The sequence below is a fragment of the Conger conger genome, chromosome 1 (genome assembly GCF_963514075.1).
Source record: "Conger conger chromosome 1, fConCon1.1, whole genome shotgun sequence".
Lineage (NCBI taxonomy): Eukaryota > Metazoa > Chordata > Actinopteri > Anguilliformes > Congridae > Conger > Conger conger.
Genome location: NC_083760.1, coordinates 68,493,949 through 68,510,797, shown reverse-complemented (window position 1 = coordinate 68,510,797; position 16,849 = coordinate 68,493,949).

Here is a 16,849-nt window from a genome sequence, read left to right as displayed (position 1 = left end):
ACTTTGTCACCTCGTATTTGGCACAGGCCTTGGTTTAAAAAATTGACTTATTCACTTTCACTCAAAGCAATAATTAGCAATGGCAACGGAGTCTATTTTCTGTGATAGATTATTCAAATAATGGCTATATACATGCAGAAAAAGTTTGCCAAAACAAAGTTTCTGTAATTGCACTTGTTTATGTGATAGCATGTAAAAAGAAAACAACATGCATGTAGTGGATAGCTGTAAAATAATATGTATCGAGGCATGTCCAATTTATTTACATTCAGGGGGCCTATACTAGAGTCAGAAAGGTAATGACAAACTTAAACATTCTCAGAGTAGTTTTACTGTGGCCTGTCTCAGCCGTCGAGTAATTTTATTGACACTCTCTGAGAGCAAAGCTCTGCTCTCTGTCAATACGGCCAGCAGTCTTGGAGACAAATACGCCAGGCAGCCACATAAAGTTAAGTACTTGGGATTAGCCCCAGTTTTTTGAACTTCCAGTAATTATCCTCTCGAAGGCATTTGGTCAGTCCGGGATAACTGTGGAAGTCTGTGTCTGCCTGTCACTTCTGAAGTGTGGGAGGAGGGCTGGAGTGAGAGGCACATGAGGAGAAAAAAAATGTTTGCCTTCATTGTTAGTTTGATAGCAGAAGGGCAACAGGGGACAAGGATGAACTCCTTTGTTGTTTTTCTACAACAGCAGAAACTCAGGCCTTTGAGATCGCTGATGATACAATATCCATAGTACCTCAGTAATAACTCCTGTTGGAAAATAAATCTAGCCAGAGTGTTTACCTATTTCCCTATTTTACGTAATAAACAAATTCAATGTGTAACCTATGTGTGTGTGTGTTTGAATAATGCCAAAATAGTCTGATGAGCTATTATCTGTACATGCATGGTGATGCCTGGTCACAGAATAGATCATGGTTAACTAGTTAATATAAACTACTGTATGGTAATGCATCATCTTAATAACATATTTGTTATTCTGAATGTGTCTGTCAAAAACACACAAGGCACATACTACTGGCCCTTGCTGTTGGTGGGTGGTGGCGCTCCACAGCGGTCAGAGAACCGGGTTTGCAGTATGACGTTTTTCAGTTCGAATGCCAGGTGGGCCATTCACATGGGTACTTGCTGAATTGTTCTGTAAATATCCAGTTGTTTAAATTGATTGTACAGAAAAAGAATATAAGCTGTGCAAGTCAAATCTAGAAAAGAATGCAAGCACGAACAGAACACGGTACATATGTAGGACGTAATAGTTTTCCACAGAATATAAAACTATCTGTACAATATATGCACATGATATTTTATATATACATTTTATATGTGATGTTAAATAAATTGTTGAACTAAGTTAGTCAAATTATCTGTCATAACTTACTAAATAGATTGGGCGGTACCCTACCACTGTGTGCTCCAAGTTTTAGCATTTAACTGGGAGATTCACTTATGAAAGTGCATCTTTCTGTTCTTCTACAGACAATATAAACAGCAGCAAGGTGCGGAATGATTTAATTAGGGTTCTGGCCACCATTTCCTTGAAGATAAAGTGTCTTTTTCCATTAGGTTTGTTTATCATACGATCTGTCCTTCCCTTCCCTGACTATTGTTTTTAATCAGGCAGCATCCTTCTTCTTCCCTTATAATTTATGCTAAATTGACAGGCATAGCAGGCAGGTATCCCAGGAAATCATTATGACAGAGCCTAGGTCACTAAGCGTCACTGTCACCAGGCCTTGAGCTTATGATTATTCTGGGGGAATTTAATTGCTACAGGTCTTTTTTTCTTTTAACATACTCTGTAGTATGTGCGTATAAAGAGCATTTTTTCCCACACATGCTGTGTGTGCACGTGTGAGTGTGCGCGTGGCATGTGCATGTGTGTATGTGTTTGTGTTTTTTATTTTTGTCACTGTTGTATTCTTGGTTTATAGCATAAAACTATTAAAATAAAAACGACTTATTACACTTAGCCTGTAGGCTAATTAGCTTGGAGCCAAGTGGCTTACGTTACAGACTGGGACCCGGAAGGATGGTGGTTCAAGCCTCGATGTAGCCACGATAAGATCTGCAAGATGGGCCCTTAACTCCACATTGCTCCAGGGGGGCTTGTACACTGCTTGGATTAATCATACTATAATAATAAACTAATAAGCTATAGGTTGCTTTGGATACAAACGTCAGTTAAACAACAAATGATTATTTTAAAAACCAATACAGAAGTACATTACATTACATAACATTTAGCAGACGCTCTTATCCAGAGTGACGTACAATGAAGTGCAAAGAAGTAGTTAAGTTGAATGGAAGCTTCAATGTAGCCTCATGCGCAGAACTTATGTTTTTGTGACATCCTAGTAGCTTCCTTGAATTCCCTCCACCTCTAAGAGCAGAGGGATGATTTAATGTTATTTTGTTCGATATTAGGAGCTCTTTTTATTATTTTCTATAACTTAAGAGCTCAAGAAATCACAGGTGAGACAGGCTCTATGTCAATGAAATGTTCAAACATGTATATTTTGTTAATTTGCTGAACTGTATCCATAACAGTATCCCTTATGCATATGATTGGCTTTTTCAATTCATCTCACACGTATCGGCACCCACCATTTTTTGAAAATATACGTTTTGAAATATATGTAGATGATGATTTGAAATGTAGCAGTTGTGTGTGTGTATGTGTGTGTGTGTGTGTGTGTGTGGTGGGGGGTGGGGGTGGGGGGGTACAAGGAAGGAGCAGGGACACACATCTAGCCTTGCAATTTAATCACTGTATACCCAGGGAAGTATTGACAGTTGTCCTGTGGAAGCTATTAAAGTTGCTGTCCAAGGTTAAATGAAATTGCAGTTTATCAGGGAAGCATTGAGAAAATAAGGGAATCTGCTCATGGCTGTTGATTAATGTGGAGCGTGATCAACACAAGGGGTTCATTAAGCCATACATCACAAGGATAATTCAACATGTCATCACGCCTGCTGTCTCTTCCCCTGACACATTGTGAATATGTGTGTGTGTGTGTGTGTATGTGTGTGTATGTGTGTATGTGTGTTGGTGTGCTTGTATGCGCGTATGTCTGTATGTGTGTGTGTGTATGCATGTGTATGCGTTTGTATGTGTGTACTTGTGTATGTGTGTGAATGCATATGTGCGTGTGTGTGTGTGTGTATGTGAGTGTGTGTGACAGAGACTGAGAGAGACGCTCCCTATGGTCATTCTTGTCAGGTGACACAGATTGTATCAGGAGAGTGTGAACATGCCCCCATATGTATCTCCATTGTGTTGCACATGGACCTTTGATTTATTTATTCAGTGCATCACTACGATAAGAGCAGTGTGGAGGACTGCCCTCCCCACAGGCCACGAGAGGTTGGGCTGCAGTTTCTACAAAAATGCATGTAATTCTCCACACACTGTACTGCTGATATTTTCATTTTCTTGTAGACATATATCAGTTTAGTATTTTCTTATTACAGTATAACATATTGATCACAGGAAAAGATGTTTTGTTCACCTAACAAGAAAATCTCACTTCCTGTGCCTGCCTCAGGACCAGATCCTGTTTAACCCCTTTCGTAAGATACCCTTCATTGATTTTTTTTCTCATCCTTTTTTCTCCCTGCTGCCAGTTGCCTTCAGTGTCCGGCCTCCTAATCACGAGGCTTTTTTGATCACTTGCAGTTTCTGCAGGCAGCAGACATGCATAAATAAGGGTATGCTAATAAGACCCGGTTCCTGATGTCGTTTATTATCAGGGGTTTGTTTACAGGGGCATAATTGATGACGCCAGGGGGACAGCAGCGAGTCGGACATGAATCACAGTCGACGAGTCTCTTGATAAGGAGCTGAAAGTCGGCTGTAATTAAGCAGGGCACTGGAGACCAATTGTTTGCAGAGCGATTTTGCCAGGGCTAATTGACACTAATTGTTTAATCTGATTTTCTTCTCCTCCACACCACGAGCGACGTGTGAACAGCAAACTCCTCCGCTCAGTCATCCGGGGAGGGGCATTAATATGCCACTGTACAGTGGGGGCATTTTGGAATGTGCCCCTGTGTGTTTAATCAATGCGCACCCCCCCCTCCCCCTCCCCATCTGTGCGCAGGCAGGAAAATGAATTGTTGCAAATGACAGACACGCTGTCACAGGCATGAATGAGCCTAGGTTACCGGGTAACGCTGTATATTTTGGCATGAAACGAAGATAAAAATCGAAAGATTTTGATAATACAAATACATTTTTGAGGGCGTTCCTCACAGAGAAGCATGGTAGTATACACGTGAAAAGAAATGTGGAATGCCCCGTTCTCAGATATACCCATTTCACCATGAAAGAGGCCTGCACTAATGAATTGGTCAATTGGTAATGTTCTCCAGACATGTTTGTACCAGAGATGCAAAAATGTCGCCCGGAAAAAAACTGTTGAATAGATCCGACTGTCCATCAATTCCTCTGTGTAGCAGGGCTTGTTTTGTCGGAGTAGTTGTGGGAATGATCTTTATAAGACTGCTGATTTATAGGATGTTCACTTGGACCTATAAATTAACACAGTAATACCTATCGCCTTTCCTCTCCTCCCAGTCACCCCTCCAAATACAATGAGTGTTAACTGGTGGGGTGCAACACTTGGGCTGATTTAGATGCTGGCTCACGTTAAAAAGCATGACATTTCAGCTCAGTTTTGTGAATGTACTATATTTCCCATGCTGCATTGCAGTTAGGCGGCTTTAAACATATGTTTGGGAGTGGGCTCTATGTTTTAATTTCCTGCGGTCCTACTGAAGAAAAAAATATCAGACAGATATATGCAATTAAACTGATGTAAATGTTGTCATATACACACTCTGCTTCACAGGGCTGTAAATAAGAGAATATTCCATCTATTCACTACATTACTTTGTCATTATCTATAACTGGCAAATTAAAGCAAATACTCAATTTCATACTTTGAACTTTATGTATACAAAAAGCATACCCTACTGTATGCTTAAATGCATTAATCATATTTAATCGTGTTGAATGTGTTTATGCAATGATCAATTCTAATGTGAACCAAACACTGTGCAATCTGTTGGCTCACTGCAGTATTGTGGAAAATTCTGCTGTGCAGAGAGTTTACTCCATGGAGAGTTGACTCAACTTGAGTGGAAATATTGAAATAATGACAGTTTCATCTTTAGCAAACTGTGCATGTATCCATTGAGAATGGATTGCTCTTCTGAGCCAGGTAGGGCATTATGCATTAGGGACCCAGAAGAAGCTAAATCTGCCAAGCCTCGCAACTCAAGCAGCTGTAGAAGGATATGACTGGAGCTATGGACAAAATAGTACAGAGATGAAAGATAAATAATCCTGTGAGCTCAATAATACAGATTAGATACGAAAACTGGCTCATTTGCCACTATTATTTTCTCAATTTATCTCACTGATGATAATAATAATAACAATAATAATAATAGTAATATAGAAATAATATTCTGCACACCAATTATTTTTGATGTGTGCATCACACAACAATGTAAAAATGCATCTGGAAAATATATTTTGCTGCTAGTGATGGTTATCCTATGGAAGCGATAATCTTCTATGACTTTAAAGGGATTTTTTCCAAAGCTTCCATGAATGTCTTTTGAAGCTCATACCTCTGTGTTTTATCTGAGCAGCCTGTATAATGAAGCATAAGAGCTCGTTAGAGACAAGGGGATAAGGCTTCCCTCTCCATCTGATTAGATCCAGCAAGTCTTGAGTAATGAGATGATGATAGATGAATCCCTACAAATGAACATTAGATCCAACATCATTACATTTAACTGCAATTAAGCTTGTAGCTCTTTTTAATTAACACAAACTATGGCAGGATATTAATGATTATTACAGAGGGAGGTTATGAAAACAGCAGAGTGCACATTGTGCTGTCACCGTGGTCAGGGCCTACATATGCGGGGCATCTATTGGACACCTGTGGTTGTCAGCAGGCACAGCTGTGGCGAGATTCGGTTATGGCCCCTGAACTGTATTAGGGCTGGAGGAGGCCCGCCCCCTTAGAAACCTCAGCTTGAGGTCAGCCACATTAGGTCTTTTACATCCCTGCAAAGGGCCTGTTGCTTTTCTCTTTGTACACGGACACGCACAGGTCCACCATTAGCCCAGAACGCCTCTCAAATCTCCTCGTGCTTTCCCCCAGCACGTGTTCAGAGTGCCTGCTTCTCCCCATATTAGGGACCCTAATCTAATAACATCTACAGCCTATCCTGCAATCCAGGCCACTCCCACAAACCTCTCGGTACCTATAGCTCAGTTTTGTGAACATCTTTTCTCAGCAAATATTATTTCTTAAAATTCAACTTTTTTGGTCACTTTTTTCTCACTTTAGGCAATCTAGGCTTTTGGATTTTGCTCCGATGTTTAAAGCTGCCGTTTTTAGATTCCTTTCTGTTCATAAGTCTGCTTCTTGATGTTAAAAACAATTGCAGCTAACCAGCTACCATCTTTATAATGGTACAATCCAGGGACACAACTGGTGATTAAATGAAGGAGTTGATTTTGCTTATAAATGCTACGACAGAATCTTAATAGAATTGTTTTTGTTGATGGCCATGAGATGTCTATTGTCTAAGAGGATAACTGGCAGTAAAGGATGACCATTTGAAGACATTTAAAAAATGAAAATATTATTAACTTAGTTTAACAATTTTATGTTTGGTTTCAAATACTTTGTGTGTAGTCACATTTAATTAGGGTTTTAGAATGCTTGCTGTTAATACTATTCTTTTTTTAATCATTTGTTTTGATGTTGTAGAAACCTCTAATGCAGTGATCATATCTGAAACACTACTAGTTCCAGCAAACTTTTTGTCTGAATTGTATGCATCTCAAATTGGCTGATTTTATTGGAGGCTGTTTTAGTGCTGCATTAAGCGTTATTTGCATTTCAATTAACATTTATCTTGTCCGTGTCTGTTTTCAATGAAGTTTTCTGATTTATCGAGGAAGACTGCCTTTACTTTGTGCTGATAATTGGATGCTATTGAAAGGATGAGTTTCATTGATTTTGTCAATGACCGCGAGCATTAACGGACCAAACCTTGAAGTGTCGGCTGGGTCTGTGTGGAGCCAGGATCAATGCCTGTGAATCTTCCCTCTTGGGTTTTTTTATTTACTTTAGTCTCCATTGATTGAAACACGCGATAGTTCAGGGCGTTTTTGTCACTTTGATGCAAACTTTCATTATTTCTCACTGCGACTGTCTTTATTTTCAGAAACAATTCAGTAAATACCCCCCTTCCCACCATTTACATAATGAGGGGAATAGCTTTGACCTGTCTTATGGGGTCAGCCATGGACCGCAGACTCTGTGAGATTGCCGCTCGCTTGACGGGAAGTAGGAAAATATAATGGTACATGGCTGAAATAAGAGACGTGGATGATTGATTGCAAATGATTTTGTGAAAAGCTCAATAGAAAATAGCAAACAAATACATAATGTCTCCCAGTTTTGTAAAGTAAAATGGGTTGTGGGTGAATAAATGTGATTATCAGACCAATTCCTTGTGGAAGTGCGAGACGTGAATATCGATGGATTTATCAGGAATGCAACGCCTGGCTCATTCGTGTGTCTGGGTTTTGTTTAGCTTGTTCTTGCCTTTTTTTGTATTCAGTTGATGTTCCCTTTTCTGATTTGGAGCTTGTATTGACAAAACTGAAAATCTCCCTTTTTTCAATGTATTGCATTATTTCACTTCAAACGGATAACCTGTGGAATCTGCCTTGTAGTTTCTGCCTCACCCAATTCCTATTACAATAAAACATATGCACTTCTCAGACGCCGGGCCGGCCTGCTTTTGCCTGACTTATTTCCTGTGGAGTTGGGAGAAAGGTCATCGTCGTGTCCTAGCGGGATTGTCCCAACTGAATGTAATCAGGAAACACTTGTTATTCTGGGGAGGCGCATTTTCTTTTATTTGCTGGTCGAGAAGTTAATTTCCCTAGTGACCTTTGTGTAATAAAATAGTATTATCTGTTTCAGGAGGGACCAGGGGGGAGCAAATTAGCTTTCCGACAGCGCATTGTCACCGAGGTGATCAGCCGTTATAAGTTTATTTGCTTTAATTAGATTAACAGTGCGGGGCAGACAAGAGATTGTCTGGAATGAACACTGTGACACAGTGTTTAGGTCATGTGCCATATGTCATGTGTCATGTGCTTTAGGTCATGTGCCATATTTTCACTGCTGAACAAGTTTTGCATTTCAGAGAATATATTTTGATTCATTTTGATAATTTTTAGTTTTGCATGCAGGTTCTGCAATTGTAGTAAAAAAAAAAAGTGCATTTTGTTAGTGAAAAAACCCCAAAACTAAATACAACTCTGGGTGCTCATGGGTGTTGAAGAATAGTGTTGTCATAGAGCTAATAATGAATCAAATATACACAAAAACATTTTTTAAACCACACTGGGTGCATTAAGTCTGTGCTCCCCAGTCAAAGCATTCAGAGGACAAATCCATTACTGGGAAAGAAGAATCTGGTGACTAAAGAAGTTATTGTGACCGTTTCTCACACCTAGACACGAACATATGCCATTTGATACCCTAGAATTTGTTTAAGCAATTCTTTTTGTTAATCCTTTCCCCGTGTTCCAGTGAATTAAGTGTTGTTTAAAGGAAATCTCTGGTATTCCATTGTGTCAGGTAAAGCTTTGCGGTCGTCAATAATCTGTCAAATGACCTATTAGGCCTTTCTCTTTTTTATGGTTTTCTTTTCATTTTGCCCTGATGTGCAAAGCAAAATTATGACATCATCCACACATAACTGCTTTTAAGTTCTGTTTTTCACTGACTGGGCTATGCTACAAGAACACATTGAAACCACAACTGGGGACATCCAATAATAAAAAAAATTATAAAACAAGGCAAAGTGTCATTAAGGGGTCTCACGTAACTGGAAATATTGGCAACAGCATGTAACATTGGCTAAAGAATAAACTTGGTCTGAGTATCATTAGTTTCTCTCTCTCTCTCCCTCTCCCCCCTCTCTCACTCCCCCCTCTCTCCCCTCTCTCTCTCTCTCCCCCTCTCTCTCTCCTTCTCTCTCTCTCCCCCCTCTCCCCCCCCTCTCTCTCTTTTTCTCTCTCTCTCTCTCCCCCCCTCTCCCCCCCCTCTCTCTCTCTCTCTCCTTTCTTCCTCTCTGCAGTCCCGGCCGTGCGGGTGAGGAGCAGGGTTGGGGGCCAGGAGGGAAGCCCAGTGCATTACTGACCCCAGGAATCCGCTTTATTATCTGCCCTTTGTGCATGTCCTCCTCGGCTGACCTGTCAGATCATTGAAGCCCCGTCAGAGCCACCTACATTATATCCTGTGTAGGCAGGACATTCATGCTTTTAGGGGTTTTTGTAGCCCCCCATTGTTATTCACGCGCTGCTGAGAGCCGGGGCCAGGGATGTGAGAAAGCTGGCCGCTGCATTGTGCCCCTCTGCGCTCTTTACCGGCACCGCAGGGGACTTCCTTTTTCATGTGAGGGTAATCCCGGGGCCCGGGACCTGGCCGCAGGCGAGCCAGGGTGGGCAGGGGCTTATAACTGCCCTAATGGTGGGTTAATGTGGTGGTTTGGGGGTGCAGGGTGTGAGATCAGAGGTTTCAGCCGCAGGGATGTGCTGTACGCACACAGAGGAGACGACACAGTTTACCAGCTCTGAAGAGGCCTCGATGCAGAGGCCATCTTACCGTGGGGTGCGGTAACTGACCGCTGTTTGTCCTTAAATTCAACGAATGAAAAAAAAAACGTTTTGTAATTTATTCATTGCTTTCACACAAAGGTTATTAAGATTTAAAATCTCTGTAGTTGCTTGATTGAATGCAACACCCCACTTGTTTTGAGTGTACATTTGAATATTATATACTGTATCGGAAACAGAAATCTTCTTTTCATCTACAAGCAATGGTACATATCGGTCTCCATGTTTTAAGCCATGGCTTTTAAGCCATCTTTTGTCAATAAGCATAGGGCTTATTTTGCTTGTATGTATACACATGAATACTTGAGCAGTGTTGAGAAATATCCTGTTCAAAGTAAAATGATCCACTTGGTACTTTAGCCTACAGCTTACTGTTACAGGCCAGACATTGAACTGAACCACAAAACCACTGTAGGTACATATGTGTTTGCTTGCAGATGTGGTACTAAGACTTTAGTTAGACCGAGGTTAGCATTGTTGCGTGGTTAGATTCATGCTTTGGTCCTGTGCATTGTGAAATTGCCAAGCAGGCTTGCTGTAAAGTATATTGGGCTAAAAGGTGAAAGGTTAGGAGTGTGGATGCGCGGTATTGGCGGGGTGACGCACGCTGTGCGCAGGTTCACGGTGCGTGGAGCAGCGGTGTCTGTGTGTGGCGTGAAGGCGGAAGCGCTCTGAGATGTCACAGTGGGACCTGCTGCTGATGTTAGGGATGTCAGGAGCATGCTGGGATAATCTCATTAAGCGTGACTCCTCCAGCATGTTTCCCAGCACGGGAGAGCAGAGCTTTATGAGGGGCAGACGTGCCACACGCAACCTGCTTCTGTATCCCGCAACACGCTAATGGCCTGACACTTTTCGGGTTGGGCATGCCATTACATTTTGGCTTGGATTCAGTCAACATTTACCGGTTTACATTTACGTTTTCTCCCCAGACATTATGGCATGTTTTTTTTTTGGGGGGGGGGGGGTGTGAATGAAATTCTCAGCATCAGAGTAGTTGTTATTTTTTCTGCTTTCCCCTCAGTATTCTTCTTCAGATCTGTATTGTGTTATTCCTTTGTTTTATCAGTAATACAAATGTCTTAGTCAAAGATAGAAATGCAGACATTTCAGCAGTGAATTCTGAATTCAGGCCTTTTCTTTTTTATGTCTACTTTTTTACATATTTTATTACATACTTACAAAGTATTTCCAAATTTCATGAACCCTTCTACGAGCTTTTCCAGAAACTTCTACCCCACTTCTACCCCAACTCAGGTTACTGTGAAACAACAATCACCTGCCTTTTTGCCAGCAAAAGTTTATCATCTTAAAACTTTTTGAGCTGGGCAGACAGGAGCGTCAGCAGCAATTATATCTTTTTTTAGGTCACTTGGACTAAATAGTAATTTTCTTTGAATGTGCTGCAGGCGAGATGAAAGCAGGAGTGGGTCTCTTCATGTGTAGGAGGATCTGTTTACATGAGCTGACAGCTACATGTGGTGGTACAAAGCTCAGTCATTAGTTAAAAAAGAAAAATAAGAAAAAGCAAATTGCACTTAAAGCTCTACCCACATTGTTGTGACAGTGCCTGTCTCCTATTAAATGATGTAATTCATTGTGCATGTTTTTTTGCTATAGTGTAAAACAAACAGATTTGATCATGTCGCCTGAATGGCACAAAATGTATACATTAATTACCCGGTGTGCAGCTTGCACTCGGAACAGGTTTTAGTAATCAATTATAGCCTCACATTTTTAGAAGAAAGAAGCCATCTTTGCTGGATGTAGAGAAATGCTTCGCTGTTGAGGTCTTTGTCACTCAATCAAAATAAGTCTTATCTTTAGACACATCAGTGCAGCATGTAAAAGCAAACAAAAACCTATTAGAGATTCTGAACAGAACAAAAATACTGAAGGAGGAGGTTAAAGCAAAATAGCAATGACTAACAAAGAGCAACGGATTGTTATCCATCGCAAAGCTGCAATCAGCCACTAAAGATCAGCCGTCAGGAGCTGTTATATGCCACCATGTCTATATGAATAACTTCTTAGAAAATAAACAATTGTGGCTAATTATTCATAGACACAGACAGGCACATGCACACACACGCTCGCACACACACACGCATACACACACGCACGCACACATACACACGCACGCACACACACACGAGCACACACGCACATGCACACACACACACACACACACACACACACTCAGACACACAGAGACACTGACACGTGCACATACATTGTTCCCAAGTTACATTGCATTCAGTTGTAATCTCATAATTATCTGTACAAAATGGAACAATGAGGCACAGTATAAACCATAATAAAGATAATCTTTTTCATACGTATATAACTAACAGCAGTCATAATTATTACTGCCTTCAGTAAATATGGTCAAATTAATCCCACTCTTTGCTGCAATACAAAGTTTGTGTTATGAGATCCTGTTACAATAAATATGTTGTTTTCTGGATCTCTTCAAAGAGCTGGAAAATGTTTGGCCAATCTCATACCTAACTGTACCCTAGTAACATACATTCCATTTGAATTCCAAATGAATTTTCTCAGAAAGCACTCGTTATCTCCGTCACCTGGACAAACTGTCTGTAATGCATCACAGACAGCAAGAGTCAGTGTGGATCCTGGATAAGTGGACCGTGGGAGCATTTTTCATTTCTGATGGTTAGCCGTATAAACTGTGTTACATGTGCAAGGTTAGACGATAATTAGTAATTTTTTATTTAACTTATTGAATAACATGAAATATCACATGTAAACAATGAGAAAATAAAAGTTATGCGTTATGATGAGGTGGAATCAGCAGCTTAGCGCTGACTCCATAAGCTTCCTGTCATACTGCACTTGAATCAGGCTGCTTTGCACGAGGAATGTCACGTGGAGTGGTTTGGTCATTTCCCAGAGCTTCACACTCAGATTCCAGCTTGTCCGTCAGCAGCAGGAGAGCATACCTAATTATGGAGCCCATCTTCCTTCCTCGTTAACTGTTCTCCGGGGAATTCCAAACAACCTCTCACCTCAGGCGGCGCTATCAAAACATTGTATAAATGTCAGCGCAACGCGACCGCAAAATGCAAACAGCACACAGAGCACCCTGACTAAAACCACTGCCAAACGCCGGATCCACAGAACATCCACCAAATGAAAACTGCTAGAGCTACTGATGTGGTCCTGCATCATGTCCGTTTAGCAAACGGGATATTTTATTGGATTATCTTTCCGGACAATCGTTTGCAAACCATCAAGCGGTCGGCATCATTTTTAGGCCAGCACAGGCCTGTAACACAAGCACATTCAAATACGGATGATCGTTTTGTGTTCGCATAGTAAGCCAAAATGGAAATAAAATAGAACACTAAAGTACAGTATATTGTGAAGATCCATTTCTGATGTAATTATGTCATACCATCAACCCTTATATGCTGTCATGCCGGTTGTCTATTTTGCTGCTTTGCGACCCTGTCTCTTACAGGTATACACTGTTTTGTGTTCTGTTTGTTTTTGTGTATGCTTTCATGTCTGATTATGTATGCAAATGTGAATTCAAACTGCAGGTTACCTCATGGTTTCGCAATAGAATTTAAAAAAAAATTCAATTGGCTAGACCCATGTCCCAATACTCAGTAAGCTTTTTCAAAACTCTTTTTGAACACTGGTAGCACATCAGCAGTCTATGTGGACTAAACTGTGGATAATCTTTCATTGCTTTCACACAAAATGCATTCAATGACAACATCTTTCAAAATTACTGAATTATTTTCTCACTCAAACATAACCACCAGCAAAACTCTATCTACAGCACTTTTGAAGTGGGACCCAATGTGGTCTGCTGCTGTTGTAGCTCATCGACCTCAAGGTTCGACGTCTGGGGCGTTCTGAGATGCTTTTCTGCTCACCACAGTTGTACAGTGCGATTATAGCCTTTCTGTCAGCTCGAACCAGTCTGGCCATTCTCCATTGACCTCTCTTATCAACACAGTGTTTCCATCTGCAGAACTGCTGCTCACTGGATGGTTGTTGCTGTTTTCCACCATTCTGAGTAAAATCTAGAGACTGTTTTGCATGGAAATCCCAGGAGATTACAAAAATACTCAAACCAACCCGTCTGGCACCAACAATGGTTTGGTTTGAAAATCACTGAGGTTGAAAGGTTGAAATCACTGAGATCACATGTTTTCCCCATCCTGATGGTTGATGTAAACATTAACTGAAGCTCCCAGCCTGTATCTGCATGCTTTTATGTATTGCACTGCTGCCACATGATTGGCTGATTAGATAATCGCATGAATAAGTAGGTATTCCTAATAAAGTGCTCAATGAGTGTATTTACAAAAATTATACCAACACAGAGTCAAGCTGCATGTTGGGAAAGACAACTGCTTTTTGAAAAAGTGTACTTAGTATCGAGACGTGGGTATAATCAATTGTAAAAAAAAAACTGTTGTTATACAATAAAGCAAAATGCTATGTTACTTATACTGTAGAGAGGGGGAGATACTGTAAAAATAAAGAGAATTACAAGACACTTTTCTGCAGCTACTGACTCTGTGTCAATGCTTTTGAGACTGTGATATTTCATATTGAGCTAAACACAATGCAGCTTGTATGAAAATATGTTCTGATGGTATGTCCAAGTGGAGCCCAGCAGGAGACATGTTGTGTAACCCAGACTGATTTCATTAATAGATGCAGTGAGGTTTAAAATCCCATTGACAGCTGGAATGAAGCTTCATTTAACCCAGCCTGCTCTTCTCCAGTCCTCTCCAGGAGCTGCACGCCTCCAGAACCAGAATGTCACTACAACACTTTAGAACTGTGATCCTGGGAAAGCAGGGCACTGGACTGAGAACAGGTGAGAGATGAGAGAGGAATCAGAGAATAGAGAAAACAAATGCTAAATGTGCCAATTTAACGGAAGACCTTAAGTGCCAGGCACTGACATGGCAGCCATATACCTATGCCACATGCTTGCAGCAAAACTATATTTTATGTTCCTGTTTTAATCCGTCGTTTTGTTCCGCCAGAAGGAATTACGCACACGCACACGCACGCACGCACACACACACACATGCACACACACACACACACACACACACACACTTACGTTTGAAAAAGATGTATGTTTGTTTGGCCTGTCACTCTGTCCAGTGGTCTGTGGCCTTCCAAGGATTCCATATCTCAGGGGGATTTCGAGGAAAGTCATTTCAGTTGGAAATCTTCTCCGGTAGAGTACGGCACTTCATCAAGGGTGAAGACTCCCTGGCTATCAGCGCTGTATCTGTCCGTCTGATAAAGCCCTCTCCCCAGTCCCTGCACTGGAACTTCCCATCATAAATAAAGCCCTGCAGAAAGGGGGCCTTTGTCACTGTTTATCTGCCTGCTCTTTCTTCCTCGCCCTTGATTTCCTCTTCAGAAAATTGATGCACCCTTAAATTGAAGCGGGGGGACTTGACAGGTAATGGTTAGCGTGATAACTGCTCAGATTTCATCAGCCAGCGTTTTTTTTTCTTCTTTTTTTTTTATCTGCGGGTGCAATTGTAGGAACTTTCAGCTAGATTACCTGTCAGCTAGTGCATCAGATAAAAAGGACGTGCAGCGGAGATGCTGGCGCTGTCATCGCTGATAGGGAGAGAAAGGCCCGGAGAGGGAGCAGGGCAGTGCGCACAAAATCACCACGGGATTTTATCTCTGCATATCAGCCTTTTATTATCGAGATAAAGGTGTCAGCCAAATAAATACATAAATGAATAATATCAGCAAATACTGCTATGAAACAGCCTGTCTGAATGTGCTGAATGTTTGATTTATTTTTATGATTTTACCTTTTTAAGATCTTTTCAATGGAGACAGTCATCTTATATTTGATGAAAATGTACAGTATTAGAATTGTAATTCGAGGTCCGCCTTGCGTGAAACAACTTTTCAACACTGAGACTTTGATGCGAAAATGAATTTGAGGTTCTTTTAATATTTGGATGAACTGTTATGTATGATTCATTGAAGTTGATTGAAGTAAACAATGCTGCCTGTTGATGCATTTGCTGTTTTTAGATCCTCATTGATAGTTACTTCTTTTTAGATTTTGGGACCTTCTGTTGTTGAAATTACATGTGTGAAACATACTAAGTCCTCACTGACGTGTTAAATTAGGTTTTTCTTACATTTGACTTTACTGTGCATAGACTAGAAGTACATTTAGAAGTACATGGCATGCTTAAAATGACAGCTAAAGTAGTGTTGCCTGGTTGCCATGGGTACTGTAGGTGCAGTAAAGCAGGCTGGACCGACGTGCAGGGCCGCCACTGTGCCCACAGGGGACCCCTTTGTAACTTGATGCAAAAATTGAAAGGTGTCTGAAGGGTTATTATTGGCTCTTTGCTTGCTTTCTGTGTTTTGATGATGAGGCTTGGTGTGTGCACTGAGTCGGAATAGGGAAAGTGACAGGTAGGGGTCACGCATATTCAGGATGTACCGCTGCCTGTGCTGTCAAATATTGACATTACAGTCTTTTACAATTGGTTATACCCGTGTCACAATACTGAGTACGCTTTTCAAACTCTTAACACAGGTAGCACAACAGAAGTGGGCTAAACTGTGGATAATTTGTCATTGCTTTCACACAAAATGCATTCAATGACAACATCTTTGAAAATTCATGAATTATTTTCTCACTCAGACATAACCACCAGCAAAACTCTATCTACAGCACTTTTTGCACATGTTAACAAACTGTTTTCAAAACTGTTAAACCGTAAACATGATGTCCCTGCTGAATGCAATGAATGCAGGACATATCAGCAGAAGATTGCCTGGGATGGATCAGGCATTCAAAGTTTTTTCCCATGTGAATGGCAAGAGAGAATATAATGTGTAATATAGATGAGAACTTGTGGCCCAATCCAGATGACCAGGCTGACTAGCATTGATGTACATACAGTATTTATCAATGAGTACATACTATATATGTGTGTTTCGTTTTCTAATATGGTATTGGAATTGTTATTTCATTTGGTGTATTTTGTGTTTCCATTTTGTTTTTGCATTTTGGAATGTATTACTGCATATACAAACATGGCAAAAAATAAAACATATTTGAGGAATATTGCTGCATTA